At 43.3% G+C, this 21164-nt stretch overlaps 1 long non-coding RNA gene across 2 annotated transcripts; it reads left to right on the top strand.

Moving 5' to 3' along the window:
- Positions 1–7230: 7230 nt before the first annotated feature.
- Positions 7231–19457, top strand: LOC128347202 (uncharacterized). 2 transcript variants are annotated; one of them, XR_008317442.1, is made up of 2 exons: positions 7231–7366; positions 19273–19457. It is a non-coding gene; the product is annotated as an uncharacterized LOC128347202 (long non-coding RNA). The 2 variants fall into 2 exon arrangements; XR_008317443.1 differs by lacking the exon at positions 7231–7366 and adding an exon at positions 14577–14692.
- The last annotated feature ends 1707 nt before the right edge of the window (positions 19458–21164 follow it).

The raw sequence follows: 21164 nt of genomic DNA, 5'->3' as shown, positions 1-21164 counted from the left end.
TCATTCTTACTTGAGGAAATACTATACAGGTGCTTTCCCTTTGAAACTCAAGCAGTCACCCTTACTCTGTTGCAAAAGGTTTTGAAAGTGCAGACTGTACATAAAGTGAATATTCCAAGCCAGGGATTCCCAATAAGGGGTTCTCAAACAATTTATTGTGGATGGGGATGATGGGAGTTGTAGTTCAGGAACAACTGGAGGATCACAGTTGGATCACAGTTGGAGGATCAGTTTGCTCCAAGCAAACATGTCAACTAGCTGAATCTTAGCTTCTTTTGATAATTTACAAAATTTCCTGTGTGTATTAGGGATATGCATGAAATGGATTTCTCATCCTGTTTCGAGCTCAAAATGAAACGCAGATGGCAGAGTCCATTGAAACAACTGGTCCGACCAAGGGAGGGCAGACTAGAGCAGTGAGTGAAATACAAGGTAGTCTCAAGGCCAGACATGGAGCTCATCACAGCAATCACCAATAAATAGGGGGGGGAGTGAAAGCGAGAGAGCTGTGACTGTCCATTTCTCACAAACAAAACAAACCACAACTCAAGGAAGGCAAGCAGCCAAGTTCTGCCTTTGTCGATCTGAGATCCTGCAAAACCAGATAGTTATAGCAGCAGTAGCAAGGATATTTACTCAATGCTGAGAAAAGAAAACCACAAAATCAACCTACTTCTTCATCTCCTCATGTACCCTCTTCAAGAGACTTGCACTATCTCTGCCTCCCAGTCACTTTGAATACATTTTGAATTTCCCTCCAAAAGTGTTCTTCCTCCCTCCTGCTGCTTGGATCAATGTAAATTCTCTGACAACTCTTGGAGACTATAGCCCTATTCACATGTTAAGTATATATATATATATATATATATATATATATATATATATATATATATATATATATTCTGCACACATACTCTATGTAGACACATGTTATGATCAACAAACTTACAATAGTAGACTTCCTATCTGTACCCTTGTATCAAGTTCACTTTTAAAATGAATGTATGTACAGTCATTTACACAAAAACACATAAATATGTACATACACCTGTATGTATGTACAATGTAATGTCTGAGTAGGGCTTATGAATATTATTTATTATTATTATTTATTTATTTTTACCATCTGACTCCAAAAGTTCTAGGCAGTTCACAAAAATAAATACTATAATGACAAAATAAAACCAACTGTTAAAACAACATTGTAAAACATTCAAAGGTTACCTAGAGCCAGGCTACAAAATGTTTTTGGGCTCTTTTAAAAGCTGGCAAAGATGTTAAACCATGAATGTCTATAGGGAGCGCATTCCACAGCCAAGGAGTGACTACAGAGAAGGCCCGCTCCTGAGTAGATTAGCTGGTGCCAGATTAGAAGCCAGCACCAGCACTTTGTATTTTGCCCATAAACCTATTCGCAGCCCATGCAGTTGTTTTAAAACAGGCATAATATGGTGTCTCTGAGAAACCCCAGAGACCAATCTAGCTGCTGTATTTTGGACCAACTGAAATTTCCAAACTAAATACAAAGGCAGTCGTCTTGTAGTGCCCATTATAATTCCTCCTTGATGTCGGCTCAACTCACCACAAAACCCATAACTTCCTTTTACTGTTTGAGAGGTGCTTCTTTTATCCCCGCAGCGGTTAAACTATTTGCCACCAAAGTGTATTCTCAGTTGTTTTATGGTGCCCAATTAGGTCCACCTCGAAACTTCTCAAATTTAGAAGTTTTGCAATCTAAATTCCTGAGATCCTTATTAGCTGTCCCTCGTTGTGTTCCATTGGTGGTACTGAGAAGAGAGGTTGGCCTGCTACGAATGGAATCCAAAGTCTGGAAAACTATTTTCCTATTCTGGTTAAAATTTATGTCCTCCAGCTCAGGCTTGGCTTCCGTCATTAAGACTGATCCATTTAAATTTAAATGGTTTTCACTGATTATTGATACATTAACTTACTATGGGTTTTCTCCAGAGGTTCTGCTGCAGATGGGCAATGACCAGGCTAAGGGGGAGATCAAACAATGCATCATTGAGATAGGATTGCAAGAGGAAGCTGCTTCTATTTTTAAGAGTCTATCTCGGGGCACAATTGTTTAATCTCAAGCCAGCAGGCTATCCATATTCTATTATTATCCCCAAATTCAGATATGCATTGGCATTGGCCCGAATGGACACCTTTCCATCTGCCATTTTAGAGGGCAGGTTCAAGGGCATTCCTTTCCCTGCCCGCCTCTGCCCTTGTGGTTCTGGCCAAGAGGAGACCAGTACACATTCAATTTTACACTGTGATTTTTTTAAGGAAGCCCACTTGAGACTAATCTCCCCCTTATTGTCTGAGTTTTTAGGACACTCTGATGATTTTTATTTGAGTTTTTATTACTTAACCCAGATTAAAAAATTATTAATATAGTGGCCAGGTTTTGTTTTATAATCTGCAAAACCCAATCTGATCTTTAGCAATGCATTTCATAAGTAGTTTATACATTTCTTTCTTCTCTCTTTTTAAATTTTATTTACATGATGCATTGTTTGTATTTCTTTGTATATTGGTCTATGACCATAATAAAGTTCTGTTCTGTTCTGTACAAAGGCAGTCCCACATAGAGCTCATTGCAGTAGTCAAGCCTAGAGGTTTGTATATTGCTTAAGCAATGTACAAAATTCCATTCTTATGCTTTCAGAGAATATGCACATTGACAGGGCATTGTACAAAATTATATCAACATCTGCAAATACTCCTATATGTCTTGGAGACTATGAATATGAATATGACAACCGCTTTTCAACAAAAGTTCTCAAAGTGGTTTACATAGAAATAAATAAATAAATAAATAAATAAATAAATGCATATTGGTTGGGCCCTGTTCAAAATCCTAGCAGTTATGTACATTCTCCCAAATCCCTTGGAGAATCTGCATATTGAGCTGTCAGTCTACAAAATTCTGTCTACATATGTACATTCTTTGATATGTCTTGGAAACTCTGCATATTGGCCAGAAAAAGCATCCAGTTCCTTCTCAATGTTGCTATGATGTGCACATTCTCCATGACGTCTTATGAATGTACACAGAAGTGGATGTTTATGCACATTCTCCATTGAAATCATGATAAACCCAATGTAGTCATCAAAAATTCCATTTGAAAAACACTGTTCTAAGTCACAAGTCATCTGCATAAATGAATTAAACGTATTTCATAAGCAACAGTGGAGATGACAAAATGAATATTTGATTGTAATGGCTGCAATATGGAAGAGCTGAAGAACTGCCAAGAACCTTTCTGAATAGTTTAGAATGATAATGAATAGGTTTGGGGGGGAAATATGAATTGTTTGCAGACAGAAAGAAAATGGGAAAAACTTCCGAAATCAATTATTTTCTGACTTTTATTATTCATAAAACTCAATTATATTTGCTACAAGATAAGTGATTAATAAAGAGTGATTACAATGATATCCGTGACAAGAAGATGATCAAGTGAAAAAATGTTACAGTGCATGGAAAATGGTGCTTCAGCCTAGAATGTGTACCTTGTCTTCACAAACAAAATATGATATGCTGTGCTTATGCAGAATAATTGTTCTAGTACTCTAAGCAGCAATAGCCACCCCATTCAATAAGAGGGAACTGCAATGTATGCATAAGCAGCCTTCTGCTCATTGCCAAGGAAGACTTGATCTGCTCTGCTGCTGGATGTGTGTTAGCACCATCCACATGACAATGCTCAATTGATGGCCACATTGCCGTGGTGCTCTTGGCCTGGTTTCTGAAGAAGTGTTTCAGCTCTTGCCATACTAAAGTGGCTGGAGGAGTCTTTTTGATGTGCGTGATGTGAACATTGGCCTCTTGAACCACGGATTGTGCTGAATGACTGGTTGCTGGATTGGGGACCTTCACTTTATGGTTACCACTCTTGTACCCGTAGAGATCTTTCAGTCTAGAGATTTGATGAGGCATCTCAGACAAGCATTTCTGATGAAATGAACACAGGGAATTAGGAAGTGGCATTATACCAAGTCAGACCATTGGTCCATCTTGCTCAGTACTGTCTACACAGGCTGGCAGCAGCTCTCCAAGTTTTCAGGCAGAAGTCTTTCCCAGCTTTACCTGGAGATGTCAGGGATTGAACCTGTGACCAGCTGCATGCAAATAGATGCTCTACCACTGAGCTTCGGTCCCATCCCCTAAGGGGAACATCTTACAGCAGATAGTGCTCACATGTAGTCACCCATCAAAATGGAAACCAAGACAAACCCTGCTTAGCAAAGGGAACAGTTCATGCTCACTACGGACGGACCAGCTCTCCACCCAATGATGATGATGATGATGATACTATACTAAAATACTGAAAAGATCTGGGTTCTTGTTATCAACCCTTCTTCTACTTGATTATGTTCCCTTGTGTCCAGCTGCCCTGATCCAGTAGACACTTCAGGCATGTAGTAATGTTTAAGCAGAACAGCTGTTGCCTATGTATGGAATCCTAAGCAAAACCTCACTGTGTGGGGGGAGAAAGGTTAGATCCAGAGATTATCAAGGTAATTATGCAGTGAAGTCATGCAAATATATGTAGCTTGCATTAGATAGGCTGCATATGGAATTAATGCTTTCTTGATGCCATCCATGTTTAGACCCCCTTTGTCACAGAACACAGCCCTAGGCTTCTTTACATTCCCACCCCTGCTGTAACTTGGCAGAATTTGCTTTGCTTTGCTTTGTGATTTGCAAATGCTCAAGCAAAATTAATAAACATTCATCGTATGCAGAAGAGGGGGAAATTACCCAATGAAGCCTTGTTTGGAATTCTTCCCGTTCCTCAAAATATAATCTTTATGGAAATCAGGTGATTAAAATTATTGTGATTGAGGTTTGGCTTTTCCAAAAGACTGACACTAAATTTCAATTTTGTGCACATTTTTTCTATTGCATATAAATTTATAAGAAACAAAGTTGTCTATGATAAAAATTGCCCAGTTTTTCACCAAGGATACTAATACATTTAAGCTGAGAATCACCTCCACAGAATAAAGTAATTGATTTTGTTAAGCATAATGCTCAAACAGATAATATCAGAACCCAGACATGGAGTCAAAATCCATACACTGAAGGGTAGCGGGGCGGGAGAGAGATGAACCATAATTATATTCTTAAACCACTAAGTTATTCCCCAGATCTATGTTATGAACCAGTTATTTAGCATGTGTCTTGGATTTCTGGATTTTCAGAATTTACTTGAAGAAAGAAGTGGTGATGGAATAGTGCATAGAAAATGCCCCAGAGATCTTTGCTATATGGCAAAGGCCTCTGGGGTATATTGCCACCCAGAGGTGCACCTAGGTAATCTTGGAGCCTGGATCTAAAGCCCTTTGCAGCCAGCCCCACCCCCCACCCCAACAGATGCAGATTAAGCTTCATCCCTCTACACACCCACCCACCCATGACACAGACAGGGGCATAACTAGGGGAAATGGCACCTAGGGCAAGCACTGGAATTGCGCCCACTCCGCCATCCCAACATCTGACACGCATCTTTCAGGAAACTTGTCTTTTCAATGAGTGTCTGGGATAAACTGATGAGGTAATTAAAAAAAATCTTAACTTTACAACGATATTGTAAAGAATTATTAATTCTTTAAGCTGAATTCTTGTGATTGTGAGAATCACCCTCATCCTCCAAGTATTGTTAGGGCTTCAGTTGGTTTAGGTAGATTAATTATGAGAGCTAATTTTAACTAGTGATAGCAAATTTTTTATCAGTGGGTTTGTGAGTAAAGGGGACTCTTTATGCTAGTACCTAGTATCTATGCTAGTGCCTAGGTTGGCATTGTGGAGAATTGTAACTTTATTTAAAATCAGTTCAGTGATGCACTAGTCAAAATGCCAATGATTGATCAACTTAAACTTCTCGTTAGCAGCCCTACATTTCCCCCCATTTTAATAATTACGTAGGGAACTGTAGTGCTTATACATGGCATTCTTAGATCAAATTCTTTGCTATGCACTCATATATATTCAGTAAGATGGACTATATAAGTAGTAACTACCATCTGTGGCTTTGAGTGTCTTTGTTTTGTCTGGGGAAAGAACTATAATTAATACTAAATAAACTTTAAGAAGAAACTGATGTCTGCAGCAGACTGGATCCTGGTTATCTTTGGCCCCTTCCACAGGTTTTTTTTTTTTAGCACAGCTGAATTCTTACAGCAGGTTGTTGTTTTTTTAAGCACCACAGAAGTTAAAGGCAGACACTTTCCAAGTCTGAAATCCCACAAACCGTTTTTGATTGCTTAACAAATATGCAGATAAAGATAGAGCTCTGTATAGAGAATTAAACAGCATGCAAGTGAATATTTTCATTTTATTCCTTTCCTCCCCTTGCGCCCCGCACCCGTCAGTTTTGCCAGCTTACAAGGTATTAAACCAACATTGTCTTTTTAAGGGATGTTTTGCCCACGTACTTTTGTGCCATTTATATCTGTTTTTAAAATGCTCTGGTCCATTGCCAATTCAAGTTTGCATTCTTCCAACTAGTGATGTGCACGGACCGATCCAGAGGCCATTCTAAAGGCCTCTGGATCGGTCTGGACATGGAGCGGTTCGGGGGTTCGATGCCAGAGTGGGGTTTCCTTTAAGGGCAGGGGGAGGGTGTACTTACGCCTCTCGCCGCTTCCCCCCCACTGGAGCATGTATTTTAGTAGGCATTTGGGGTGGCAGAATACCTCCCTGCCGCCCCTTCCCCCGGTCGTCAGCAAAAGGCTTCAGAAAGCCTTTTGCGCATACGCACATCATGAGCGTGTGTGACACGGAGACGTGATGCATGTGCATGGCGTGCGCACATGCAAAAGGCTTTCTGAAGCCTTTTGCTGATGACCGGGGGAAGAGGCAGCAGAGAGCTACCCTGCCACCCCAAATGCTTACTAAAATATACGCACTGGCAGGGGGAAAGCGGCAGGAGGGGTAAGTACACCCTCCCCCACCCTTAAAGGAACCCCCTCCCCAATGCTGGATTGCAGCGGTTCCGTGCATATCCCTACTTCCAACTCCCTTGATCAGGGGAAAAACTAGACTAGGGCCTTGCAGAGGCCGTTTTAGCATGTGCAGAGGCCATTTTTTAAATTGAAAAAATGGCCGCCGCACATGCTCGAATGGTGCCTGCGAGGTTCTAGGCCTTGCCAGGCCTCACAGAGGCCTTCTGAGCATGTGTAGTGACCTCCAAAATGGCCACCACACTGATCTTTGTAGGCCTGAACAGGTCTGAAAATCAGACCGGGAAGGGCTGCGGCGGTGATGTAAGAGGCTGGTGGGGGGAGGGGGAACCCTGGCAGACACCCCCCCCACGGCCTTATAGGAAGCCCCCCGAAGGGGCTACAGGTTAATATTTTTTTGAAAATTAATAATCGTGAATTGGTGAGGGGGTGGGGAGCAACATGGCACTGCTGCCCCCCTCCCAGTGGTGCCTAGGGCACGTTCTCTGGCTGCCCCACTTTCGTTTAGCCTATGCACACACAGTATTTTTAAATACATGGGTTTTTTAGGGCACAAACAATAACTGAACTCACAAGAACCTAAGAATAATATAAACAGGTATATTTATGCAAATATGCATTAGCAGAAACATTTCAACATGCAACTTAACATATTCCCATCCCATATATTTCTTTCCCCACTCCCCCCTCTATCTCTAAAGCACCTGGCACAGATCACAATCACACTCAGCTGCCCAGCACAGCACGGGTCAGCAGGGTAGCACAGCGACCATGCCATCCAGGACAGACTAAAGAGGATTTGGGGGCCCCCAGGGAGTGTGGAGGCCCTGGACTTCAGCCCCCAAATCCAAGAATAAGAGCACCTGTGTTGCAGCAGTACCATCTCTGGTAGGAAATGAGAGTGGGTTAATTGTTTGTCATTGAAAATGAATCCACTCTCATTTGCTACCAGAAAATCTTCACTCAGAACACCTCAGAAACAACAAAACCCAGAACCCCATGGGCTTGTGGGTACAGGGGTAGTTGGCACCCTATGTTCATGATATCACCACTCGCTCTGGGCCACCCGGTGCCCCCCAAGTGAAGTTATGGGGCTGCTAAAATCCCCCATTATTCCCTATGGGGGGGGGATCTAAAGATGCACAAACTTCAAAAATTCTTTAAAAACCACCCCTTTCACCAATTCCTTTGAAATCTGGATGGTAGCAGGACTATTGCAGCACTACTGCCTGACCCACTCTTCTACCCCCAAAACCCTCTTTCTGCCACGAATCTGCCCCAAAGACATGCCAACTTCAAAAATCATTTAAAAATCAGCGCTTTGCCCAATTCCTTTGAAATCTGGGTGGTAGCTTCCTTGCACCCATTGGGCACTACCACCCAACACAACCCACCCTGGGCTACCCGAGTGCCACCTCCCCGGGAGTTATAACTAAGGCTACTGAAATCCCCACTATTCTCTATGGGGAAAAGCTTAAAGACGTGTAAACTTCAACAGTCATTTAAAAACCAGCACTTTGCCCAATTCCTTTGAAATATGGGTGGTAGCTTCCTTACACCCATTGGGCATTACCACACACCACCCTGGGCCACCCCTTTCCACCCCCCACATGGAGCTATAATGTTGTTGAAATCCCCATTATTCGCTATGGGAAAAATCTTAAAGATGCATAAACTTCAAAAATTCTTTTAAAATCACCCCTTTGCCCAATTCCTTTGAAATTTGGGTGGTAGCTTCCACCCATTGGGCACTACCACTATCCCCACTCTTTTTGCCCTGGGAACTTTTTTTAACCTGAATCGATTTGGATTCAGAATTGGAAAATTCGGGTACACATAGAATCTGGGGTGATTTGGGTGGGTCAGATTCAGACCCAAAACAAATCAGGGGTGTTTTGATTTGGGTACAAATCAAAATAAAAAAATCTATTCATACACATTCCTACAAGTTAATCTTTTGACTTGTTTATATCATCTCTCAACCTTTTAGTCTCTTGAAAAGTCCTGATTTTGGAGAACACACTTTGTGATAATGCTCAATATTCCAAAGGTAAGTCTCCCAGTATTGTCTCAGAGTTGGAGGACCAATGTTCTGTTGCAGCTCCACAAAACATGAACAACAGTTCAATCCTCCTCCTGTCAGACAATTGTGTCATTTGCCTAGCAACAGACAAAATTCAATATTCCTTATCCTGCTGAGTATTCTGAACAATTCCCTGAGATGTGATGCAGATGATGAACTTGGACAGGCATCATCTCCTCACCCCCAATTTTAATTGTCTTGCATCTGATGTTGGCAGAGTGAGCAAACAAACGTCTGGAAGAGCTTGGGAAGATTCCAGGAAAGCTGGCCCCTTGTCAGCAAGTCATATTATGTCTAATTAAAACAAAAGCAGAACTAGTAACAGTGGGCCAGAAACAATTGTTGACTAAATATCAAAGAGATTTTTGAATTAAGTCGCAAGGGTGAGGCAGACGCTGCAAGAAAGAAATGAAAATCTGAGCATTCCTACACGATCTTTGCAAAATAAATCAGATTCTTGAACACAACATGGCTTACCAGAAAATAATGCACATTTTATATTAGCTTCAGGACCTTTCAGAAGTTAGTGTCACCAATGACATTGACTTCAGTAGTTTATTTTCAACAAAGGTTAGGCTGTAATTGATATCACTGTGTTGCCAAGAACAGCTATTTACACATATTAAGAAGATTTGGTTTATTTTGTGGATGTGTCTGCAAAACCAAGAAGGAGTCACACCACTAAAAATGTGAGTTCAGGGTCGGGTTCATCACTATTTTTTTTACTCTTTGATTCAGTTCCACTTCAGACACTAACTGTTGAGAGTGGTTCAGGAGTTTATTCAGATGTTTTGAACTCATTTAGAAAGATACAATTCATGCAGAATAATATCAAACTCTTTTGCTTGCAATGTAACTCTATAAAATGAATAAATATTTCACTTGAGAGAGAAAATAAACTGTTTCTCCCTGAGCCATAGCTGACACCTGGGCTTCCAGGTGGGATGCTGGGACAGGTGGGGTGCTGGGTCAAGCTGCAAACCCATTCCTTTAAGGGGAGTGCCACTCCATCAATAGTACTGTGGGCTGATACACCATCTTTGAAGCAGCAGTTCTTCTGACTAGAAGATAAGAAGAACCTCTGTCTTCCCAGGATTTAATTTCAACTTGTTAGCCTACATTCAACCCTTTGTGGTCATCAAACACCGATCCAGCACACCCAGCACATTTCCAACAGCAGATAGCACATATATATAAAGCTGGGTATCATCTGCATTTTGGTGATACTCAACACCAACCCCGCTGTCATGCTCTGCTGCCCTGATGCCCTGCACATTGCTGCCCCTCGTGGCAGTCTGCTACATTGAAGCAGACTTCTCGGCTTCTGAAGCCCTGGACAGGCCCTGTCTTTTGGGATCACTCATTGGTCTTTCCCTCTAACAGGAAGTATGAGAGGCTTCCTGGTTGAAGCAGGTCTTGCCTCAGTATTAAGAGGCATTGTTTCTGGTGTGTTTGTTTTGGCTACTTCCCTTGTCTGCTTGGTATGATCTCTGATTTGCTCTTGACTTCTGATTACCTGCTCAGACCTCTAACTACTGCCTATTGATACAGCCTGACTCCTGACTCCTGCTTTGACCCTCTTGCTCCTGACCATCTACCAGGCCTGTCTCCTGGTATGTTCCTGAATGCTGGTTTGTCTCTAAATCCTCTGGCTCCTGACCATTTACATCGTTTGACTCTCGGGATGTCCCTGGCTCTCCCAGTCCTGGTCTTGGATTCGTGACCTCTAGTGACTGCTGCCCATAGCTCATCAGCCTTGACACCCCTGAATGGCTTCTTGTCTGAAAGGGACTGCCTGCTCCTCTGGCTGCAAGGAGTGTCTTTGGGATCAGGCCTCAGAAATCCATGGGAGGAGATTGTTCCTCGCCCTCGTCCTCCTCTTGGGCTGGTGTTGCTCTCAGTCACAGTCCCTCACCAGAGGCCTGTGACTCACTGCCTCCCCTCCTACTCATCATTTATACAATCCTGCACAACCCATACAGCCCCAGCCTCCTTTAATTGGGCCCTGCACCTCTTTATTGCCCCTGCCAAGCATGTACAATCTGCAGCTGTCATCCTCATTCCCCCCTCCATCTCCTCCCTTGCTCAGCCCCCTCCATTCTCCTGGAGGTGCATTGCTGATGTCATTAGGATGCGTTGCCTCCTCCTCTCCCCCGAACTGAATCCCCCCCCTCCCAGGAGCTGCCTGGCTAATGCACTTCCTTCAGCTTCCAGGGTGCTGCTTGGGCTTGGGAGGCCCCTCCATCTCCTCCCTTCTTGGACCATGGTCTGCCCGAGCTTCACCAGGCCCCAATGATGTTGCCGAGAAGGCCTCAGTAAGGCTGTCATGCCCTCCCACCAGACACTTCTCTCGGTGGTTTCATATAGACTAGCCAACCCCGCACAGAGCATCTATGTGGTGCTTTGGGGCTGGCTGTTTCCCCCTCCCTCTTCCTCCTGCCCCGGTCTCTCCTCTCTTCCCCTTCCCATGCTCTCCAGCCCTCCTCCCCTCCTGTTTTTCTCTCCCTCCCATCTGCCTGCTGTGGCTTTTCTCTCCCCCTATTCCACCTGCCCGCCGCCACTTTTCTCCCACACACCTGCCGCTGCCGCCGCCTTTCTCTCCCCCCTGCTCCCGCTTTTCTCTCCCCCCGCCTGCTACCGCTTTTCTCTCCCTGCCGCCGCCTTTCTCTCCCCCCCCACCTGCTGCCCACCACTGCTTTTCTCTCCCCCTGTCCTCTGCCTGCTGGCTTGCCAGCCGGCTGGCCACCGCCGGCACTTTCTTGCCCCTCTCCTCCTCACTCCGCCAGAACTCTCACAGCATGTCGCGAGAGTTCCACTGCCAAATCCTGAACACACACCGGCTAAAAGAATTAATTATATAGATGTTAAACAAGCGGGGGGGGGGGCAGAATGAAACCATGTGGAATGCCATAAGCCAACAGCCTTAGTAACAAGCAGGATACCCCCAGCACTACCTTCTGACACCTGCCCTGGAGGAAGGAGCAGAATGACTGCAAAACAGTGCCTCCTAACTCTATCCCCACAAGGCGGTCCAAAAGGATACAGTGGTTGATGGTACTGGAAGCCCTCCAGCATAACCAATAGGGATGCCCTGTCCCTGTCTAACTCATGGCATAAGTCATTGACCAAATGAACAATGCCATTTTAGTCACCAAACCAGGACAGCAGCCAGATTGAAAAGGGTGAAAATAAATGTGTTCCTCTTTATGGTTCCCAACACTCCTTGTTGCTTTTGCTATAAGAAACTAACACAGCCACCCCTCTGGAAACCTTTTGCCTTGGAACTATTCCTTACCCTCTTATGACCAAACTGCTTTAAAAGATAAATATTTGACAAGTTTTCTGCCTGTGACCTGTACATTATTCTGTTCCAGTGTTTTAGCTAGCCCCAGGAGTGGGGATTACCACAATTATTTTTTTCTAGGGAAAAGCTAAGGTGAGTGGGGAAACAGATTTATCTTTCTGCAGTGGAATGCCCTTTCTGCAATGGGTGTACCATTTATCCCTCAGTGCCTACTCTTCAGCTCAGGATAAACTATCGGAGCTTTGATACTCTATTTCCACAGTGTAATAGTGGCTTCATAATGGCAAAGCAATAAAATTGAGCAAGTTTGGAGTGGGACAATTTAAAGTGCTAGAAATATGCCAGAATGTTTGGAGATTTAAAGTTGAGTGAGATCATCTGTGTCAATCTACTGTCAAGTGGCTGGCAGAAATCTGTGGGGGTTTTATCTGCATTTGAAATTGAAAGAAAGAATAAAAGAAGAATCAAAATACAGTAGATTCCTTAAACTGAGCTCTCATACTAATGCTGGGCATTACAATTTCTCGATACTTTCTGGGATTCAAAGAGATCTGCAGAGAAAGAGAACATGCTCTCAAAAATTACACTTGCATTCACACTAAAAAATTAAATTGCTTCCTTTGTTGTACATTCTGCCCACTTGAACTATGGGTGAGGATGACAGTAGGAATACCACACTTCCAGCCTTCTTTTCATTAGATTATTGACTCCATTCAGATTTTTCCCCATAGTAATTTGCCAACATTAATATTCAAAGAATGTGAATAACCCATATTGAATATTTCAGAAAACAGCCACTTTTTTGTATAGTTTTTCAGTAAGCCAAATTAAGGGCAGGACCGAAGCATCAGGTAGGGCCAAAATATTTCCCTTCCAGCCACCGACTGCACATTGCAGGTTGATATTGTATGAATATAGAAGTTTGCAAATCATCCAGGAGCCAATGTTGCAGACAGCCCCGATGGAGCATATGGGACATTTTCCAAAATGGCCCTGGCACACAAGTGCTGAAGACCTCTAAAGAAGCCATAGTTGTTGTTGTTTATTTACGATCTTAGATAACACAGCAATAGAAACAGAATACTCAGTAAAGAGAGAAAAATGGAAACAAAAGCTAAAATATTATCACATACATAAAATCACGAACCTCTGGTAGCAGCTGATTGCTGTGCTCTAGGCTCTCTTAATTTGGTCAAAATATAACAGAATTTGGCAACCGCCAAGGATATTGTTGGGTCCTATCTTCTAATAAACATGTAAGAATTGTCTCCTCTGGGTGGTTTTTGAGACCTTTCAGGTACTGGGATAAAAATAAATCTCTTTCAGCAATATAAAGCGGGCAATGTAACAGTGAATGCTTCAATGTTTTGGGAGCAGATCCACAAGGGCATAGTCTCTCATCATAGGGTTTTCTCTCAAATTTCCCCGATAACATCGCTGAGGGTAGGGCGTTCAGGCGAGCTCTTGTAAATGCCCAGCGAAGTTTGGGTGAATAGACTGTGTAAAAATAAGAGGCTATGGCCCAATCTTTCTTAGTGCTTAGCAGTTGTGGAGGCCTATTTATAGAGGCTCTTTCCTCCTGAAAGTTTATGTCCCTGAGCCTTTGTTTACTAGGCGTCTTGCTGTTGACTCGCCATACTCTCACAATTGTGCTGGGCAGAAGCCCATCTTCCGGAGTCTCTCCTCAACCGCCTCACACCAACGGGGTTGTGGGGTAGTGGCAAGGAGGTTAGGTATAAGTCCTACTGGATGAAGATAAGTCTTAATCCAATACAGGATGATAAGAAGCCAGGCCCTAGTCTCCAATTTCAAAAACCCAGTCTCCAGCTGTATTAAGGAGTTCAGGAGGCATTTTGGTACCCTCAACACTGATTTCAGAAAGCCCGATTGGACTTTTTCTAAAGCTTGTAGGTCTTTTAACGGTCTAACCTGAACCCCGTATAGCAGCTGAGGTATCACTTTGGCCTGAAAGGCTTTATTTGCTGCTGGAATGTAGCCACCACCTTGTGCCCAGAAAAATTTCCTAATTGCCATAGAAGATCGAGTGGCATTCAATTTAGCAGCACTGGTGTGCATAGAAGTAACCCCATTGAACTGAAACACCACCCCCAGGTATCTGTAAGACTTCACCTGCTCTACACTAGCTCCAGCTATAGACAAACTAAAGATCCATTGCTTCTTTGCAAATCTCACAATTTTGATTTTGGTATAATTAATTTCCAAAATTTCCTCTTTGCAGAGCAGACTCAAGCATCCTAACGTTCTTTTTAGGCCGACTCTGGTCTGTGACAATAAGGCCGTGTCATCTCCGTACATGAGAATAGGTAAACACCTATCCCCTATCTTTGGCGCATGAGTTTCAACTTGCCGTAGGCGAGTGATTAGGCCGTTTACGTAGAAATTGAAAACAGCTGGTGCTAATATGCATCCCTGCCAGACCCCCCTTCCTACAGGGATCTCTCTGGATAGTTGGCCATTATGGTCACATTTTACTTGCAGACTCATGTTCTCATAGAGTTTATATATTAGAGTTAGCAATCTCTTATCAATAGAAGAGTTTGCGAGTTTCTCCCAGAGAGCATCCCTGGATATTGAGTCAAAGGCGCTCTTAAAGTCTATAAAGGCGACATATAATGGCGCCTTTCTGCCCTCAACGTATTTCTCTATTAAACTCTGGAGGACCAAACAGTGAGCCATCACTGATCTTCCTTTTCTGAACCTTGCTTGTTGTTCTAGAATGTTTTCTTTCTCCATTCAGTCCAACAATTTGGAATTCAGATGTTTTGCATATAACTTACCAATTACACTTAATAGACTTATGGGTCTGTAATTCGACGGGTCATCAGACGGGCCTTTTTTGTAAATTGGGATGACAATTGCCTGTCCCCAGCCATTGGGCATATTTGTTGTTAGGTCTATGTAAGTGAACATGGAAGCTAAGAGCAGAACCCACCAGCTGACATTGGCCCTTAAAAAGTAGGGAGGGATGTAATCTTTTCCTGTGGATTTGCCTCTCTTTAGCTGTCCAATCAAATCCTCCACTTCTTCAGTGGTAACTGGAGGCCGTACAGGCAATTCCTCCGGGGGGATGCTGGGCCAAAATGGAGAGATTAAGTGTACTTGTGGGGCAGCATAGATTTTAGTGAAGTGGTTTACCCATCTTTCCTCCAGGATTGAAATTTGTCTAGGGAATGAATTAACCCCGGATACTAAGCACCAGAAACTGGCTTCATCCTTATTATTAAGGGCCATTATAAGTTCTAACCACCATCTTTCTTTCAGCGCCTCCTTTTTGGCTCTAATCAGAGACTTGTAACTTCCCTTATACTGTTTGAATATCATGTCTAGGGATAAGGTATTATTTATTTTACGGTCAGCAGAGAGTTGTAGCAGTACTTTTTTCGCCTTTTTACAGTCCTGGTCGAACCAGGGTTTATTGTGAGATACGTGCGAGGCGGCCCTGACTTGAGTGCCTCTGACCAATAAAGGGATAAGTAAAGAGATCAAGGCTTTGTAATTAGCAGTCACATCAGTCTGGGACACCTGCACCCCTTCGGGGGTGGGTCCTTCGAGCCGTTTAATGCAGGCTAGGGTTATTTTTTTATGCTCCTCCATTCCTGCTTCTGAATAACACCAGTTCGTGAGTCTGGCCTCCAGCTTGGGGACCACTTAATCCTCTGGCCCAAAATGGAGGATTTCATCTCTGGGTCATCCCTGCGGTTGGATGGTTCTATGATCCCCTCATTGGTTAGATGGCAAGTGACCCTCAAAGTGAAATGGTCACTCTCCGGTCTTGGGATAACCTTCAGCTTTATTATTTTGTCTATAAGCCATAAAATCCTGTTCTGCAGGAGAGAATCTAATTCTCTTCATACATGTGAAGTGGTCTCCAGTAGGGGATTCTCAAATTAATTTATTACATAGGATTTGGAATGCCATTTACATGCCAAAAAGATCAGAAATTCTCCAAAACATCACACTGCCAAAATGATGAGCAAAGTAACCCTTTCTTCAATCTCAAAAACAGCCATCGAATAACGCAAATCACGGGCATATGTGAATTAGATTTGCCAGCTATCTTCCTCACTATGGGTCACATCATTTACATAATATAATTGATAAATGAGATTGTGCAAGCATTAATTTATTATTTTGAACAAAATTATTGATCTACTTCACATGTGCGCATTCATCACCCCAGGGTTCCTCTGGGCAACTTGGTTGATATCGGAATATATTTCCTTTTGTGGAAGGCAAATCATTAGTACATTCAATGCCTGTGGTGCTTAGTGAAGAAATAAGGACCAATATTCTACTTTTTACACTCACAATTGTTCTGGTGTGATAGAATAATTTTTGTTGTATTTTTGTGTGCCCACAGTCTGTGTCCAGGTTTTTCTATTATTTGCAAGTACTAGGCTACCTTCGCACATAATGCCAAACCACAGGTTGATGAACTTGAGGTTAATCCAAGAACCCAGGAATCATCCTGCAGATAATCTTTCAACCCGGGCCAGGAAACCTCTGGTTTCAGGGCAAAGGAACCCCTCCCTCTCCTGTTAGAACATCAGCAGGGTGGCAGCCATTGGCCACAATCTTCAAGGGGGTGTGCCCAGTGCGATCGTGCCTTTTTGGCATGAACCACCCGCCCTTTAACTCTTAAATAGCATTTAAACCCTTCTACTTGTGCTACTGCCCTCCAAAGAACCCCATGGTCAAGCAGACTCACACAAACACTGGTAACAGAGGATTACTAGTAATGGGGGTGGGGGTGGGACAGAGAGGGGCAGTTATTCCAGGAAGGGCTAATGATGACTTCCTGGGAGGGAATATGTATATGAGGGCAGGTGAAGGATCCTGGGGTCTGGTCCGCTGTGACAAAGAATACTTTTGTGATGGCAGACCCAGGTAAAGCAATCCAGGAACCGCCAACAGACTCCTGCCTCCATGTCGGCTTGCTGGCCAGGGATTAGCCCTCTCATGTGAGGCCCAGTCTACTCGGGAGGACCAGAGGCTCCATGAGCTTTGGGTCTCGGTAGGACTGTGCTCTCATGAGTTGGGCCATCCAAGTATAGAGGAACCCATTGATGTGGGGACCCTGGTATATCTATTTAAAAACAAAAATCATACTCCTTGCCTTCCCCTCAATACTCAACCCCTGCAGACTCCCAAAGAGTCTGGGCCACTCCATGTGTCCAGCCATTTGCTTGTGGCTCAGTCTGGCAAGATCGGAGATGGTTCCGAGTACACATTCAGAGTTCCAAGGTAGGGAAGAGTGTTGTGGTGTATGCAGATCAGCCACTGTGGGGAATTGTGGGTGAGGGGAGCCCCTATTTTCAGTGATCCCTGGAAAGCCAGGTGGCCATACTGGGGAAAAATCAACATGCATGCCAAGGGACAACCAGACTGCAAGAGTGCACACTTTTACTCCTGCTGTCCACCAGTCAACACGACCTGGAAATGTGTTGGTGTGGTACCCTTCCCTGGGGCTTGCATGGATCTGCCAACAGGGCTGGGTGTCAACAGCTCTCCAGCCCACATATGTGTCCCTATGGCCTGCCGTTCTCATGAAAGAGCAGTCCATAGGAGAAGGGGCATCATCACACATTGTTAAAGATCCAGCCTGATGTACCCCAAGACAGATCTTCTCATGCATAATGCCATGGAGTGCATGCTTGCACCCATGGGGAAGGGGCTAAACCCCCAGTTTTGTACTAATTAGTACAAAACCCCAGTTTTGTACTAATTAGTACAAAAAATAGTGCAGAGCCACTCAAGGGGCTGCCTTTTAACCCAGACCCCAGGTACCACTCCCCTGGCATGTGTTATCTTTGCTGGGAAACAACTGGGTGCCACCGGGACTGCCACCAGGACTACATGTGCTTATGCAAATACTTCTTCATCCCTTGATTTGTGGAGACCTCTCCCATTGTGCCCATCTTGTCATCTAATCCCCTATTTCTGTAGATTTCCAAAGGAGGGAACATGGGAATCAGTGGAAAGCGGGCATCTACCAATGTGGCTTTTCCCTTTCACATGCTGTGAAGCTTGGGATGTGGCAACACAGTGTTCCGGTTGCTGGGCAACAGCTGGAGGAGTGCCTAGACAGCAGGAGGTGGAGCATGTGCTCTGAGAAGTGGTCAGTGAGAAGCATGGCAGGCATAGATCTGGCACATTTCTGGGCTGATCTGAGCCACCCTCTATATGGTTTTGGCGGCACCCACAGCACAAACTCCAGGTTATGACGGTGGCAGAATTTGAGTGACATGATGCCACCTTCAAACCTCAGGTTGGAGCAGTGAAACTCATTACAAACCGAAGGTTCAGATTACAGTGTTGGCTTGAAAACCTCAGGTCACTTTTGTGATGAAACAGCAGTTTCATGCATTTGGACGACTCTGGCTCACTCACTTCTGGTTCGGTATTATGTGCAAAGTAGTCCATAGTCTCTTGCTCACTGACACTTGGTACAGTCCAAAAATGAATGTGATGAGAGCAAATACTCAGAGAATATGGACAGAATTTATGTTTTTAATAATAGTTTCCTAAATGTTGTTCCTGAACTGGCCTAAAAAGAAAGCTGAAAAATCTCTCAGATCTTTTCCATACTATGTAAATGACAAAGAAGAAGAACAAAGCTTCATTTAAAGCTTTGATACTAAAGGGACGCAACTGAACAAGAAAAAAAGAGTGGCGAGTATTAGTGTTCTCATTAGTAGGGTCCATAGGAGAACAGCTCTGCTCTCTATTCCCTAGATAGACATGAAGAAATTGCAGCATTTAGTTAAGGAGGTAGGGGTGCTAGTATCATTATTATCAGTGTATGTTCGCCACAAGTATTACTGTGTCCTCCTAAATTCCTGTGAAATGGTCCTCATAATATTTAACTGTTTCTTTTCACTAGAATTTTTATATGAGAGGCTCAGCAGGATCATCATGGAAAAAGGACTATGTTCGAATATTGAAAGGATTGCAGCCAATCAGAGAATGAGACTTCCAAGGCACCCAACAGTTCAGCTAGAACTAGGGCCTTTTCCTAAAAGTGCTTTGCTTTATTTTCAATCTGGGAATAAAGACTATTTGAAATTCGGTGTGTGTCATTAGTAACTCTCTTAATGTAGGTCTCTGTTCTTCTTGTTCTAGTTTTGGTGTCCTAATTTCTCATTTTGCCCCCTCACACTTCTGTAGTCATTTTCAGCAGCAATTTTCACAAGTTAAAATCTGATCTCTGCTAGAAGACTGATTGCTATTTGCAAGTGTGAAGAATATGGTAATGTATGGGTTGTGGGCCCCTGTTGGATGCTGCCAATGCCATCTTTACTGATGAGTGACACAATTCATATCCCAACCCATTCCTCCATCATATTTTGGCCTTTCAGATGTGCAATTATTTTTCTTAATCTTTTAGAGGCTGAACATTCCTCTGTTGTACCGGGGAAGTATGTAGTACTCTTGTACTTAGAGATGTGCAGAATTCAGCAGAGGATTTTTGCTACTCTCATCATCTGATATAGACTTCCTCAAAACTTCTCCGATAGTTGTCTGAAGAGGAACTTGTCAGTTCACATTGAATTTTGATTTACGTGAACTTTGATGGCAACTCTACCCCCAAAGAAATGCTATTATGAGTTCAGATTGCACAGTTACTGCACCTCTCCCAGGACAGAACATAAAATAATTAGATGACTACCTATTTCAAAGCCCTACCTGCCAGGATCCCCTTCCAGTATAGTATCTCACAGAGAAAAGGAAAATGAAGTATTGTGTGCTTGTACAATTCTTATTTGTAAGTGGTAATTGTTGCAAGAAGAAAGAAACACTACCAACTCCTTTAGGCCATGCACAGGAAAGTAGGATAGCTGGCTATTTGGAAGCCAGGAACACCAGCATCCCTTCTTCATATATCTTTAGCCCAGAAGTTCCAGCTACTACAGGATTGATATAAAGATATCCTACAGGAATAGGAAACAGGTTATTAGGGATTAGGCTCTTCAGCCCACTTGAAGATTACTTTAAAAATACTGTGGCCTTGTTCACATAATCATCCGTACCTAGGTTTAATGTACCAACATTGGCGTGATTGTGCGAACCCATACTAAGGTGGTTTATGGTCTGAGGTGAATCTGAGATTCCTATCTCGGTGTGGGTTCACACAATCATGCCAATGCTGGTAATTCACATTAAACCTAGATTTGAATGACTGTGTGAACCAGGCCATTGCTTGGATATCATTGCTGATTGGATAACCTGGGTTAGACAATGGACATCTATCATTCTTCTTTTCGTCTGCCCATCAATCAGCTGTTCTCCAATCTCAATGAGGAACAGGCACTAAGGAGCAGAGGCGTATCTAGGGAAAATAGTGCCTAGGGCAAGCACTGAAATTGCACCCCTATCCAAACAGGGATGATGGGGCTTGTAGTCAATAATATCTGGAAATCCCTGTTAAAAAGAACACTGTACCATCTAGACATGGTTGTTGATCAAAACCTGAAAACATGAGCCATCTCTGTTAAAGACAATCTCTGTTAAACAACAGTCAGGAGTTATGTGAGGATTCCAAGTGTCATTTTCTCTGTCTCATCTCATGCTTTTTAAAAAACATGACTTTGTCCTAGAGGATCACCTGCCCAAATAGCCACTAGCAAAATAGGGGAAGGAGGAGGTGGTGGGGCAGAGGGAGTCTATAAACCAGTGAATGATTCCTGCCAGCCTTTGTCTTGTAATGACTGTTGGCTCATGATGGGGTATATGTGCATTCACCATTCTAGTGCTTACGCTGACACCAGGAGGAAG

This window comes from Hemicordylus capensis, chromosome 2 (assembly GCF_027244095.1).
Source record: "Hemicordylus capensis ecotype Gifberg chromosome 2, rHemCap1.1.pri, whole genome shotgun sequence".
NCBI classification, from domain to species: Eukaryota; Metazoa; Chordata; class Lepidosauria; order Squamata; family Cordylidae; genus Hemicordylus; species Hemicordylus capensis.
This window is presented reverse-complemented; position numbering and strand designations above follow the sequence as displayed.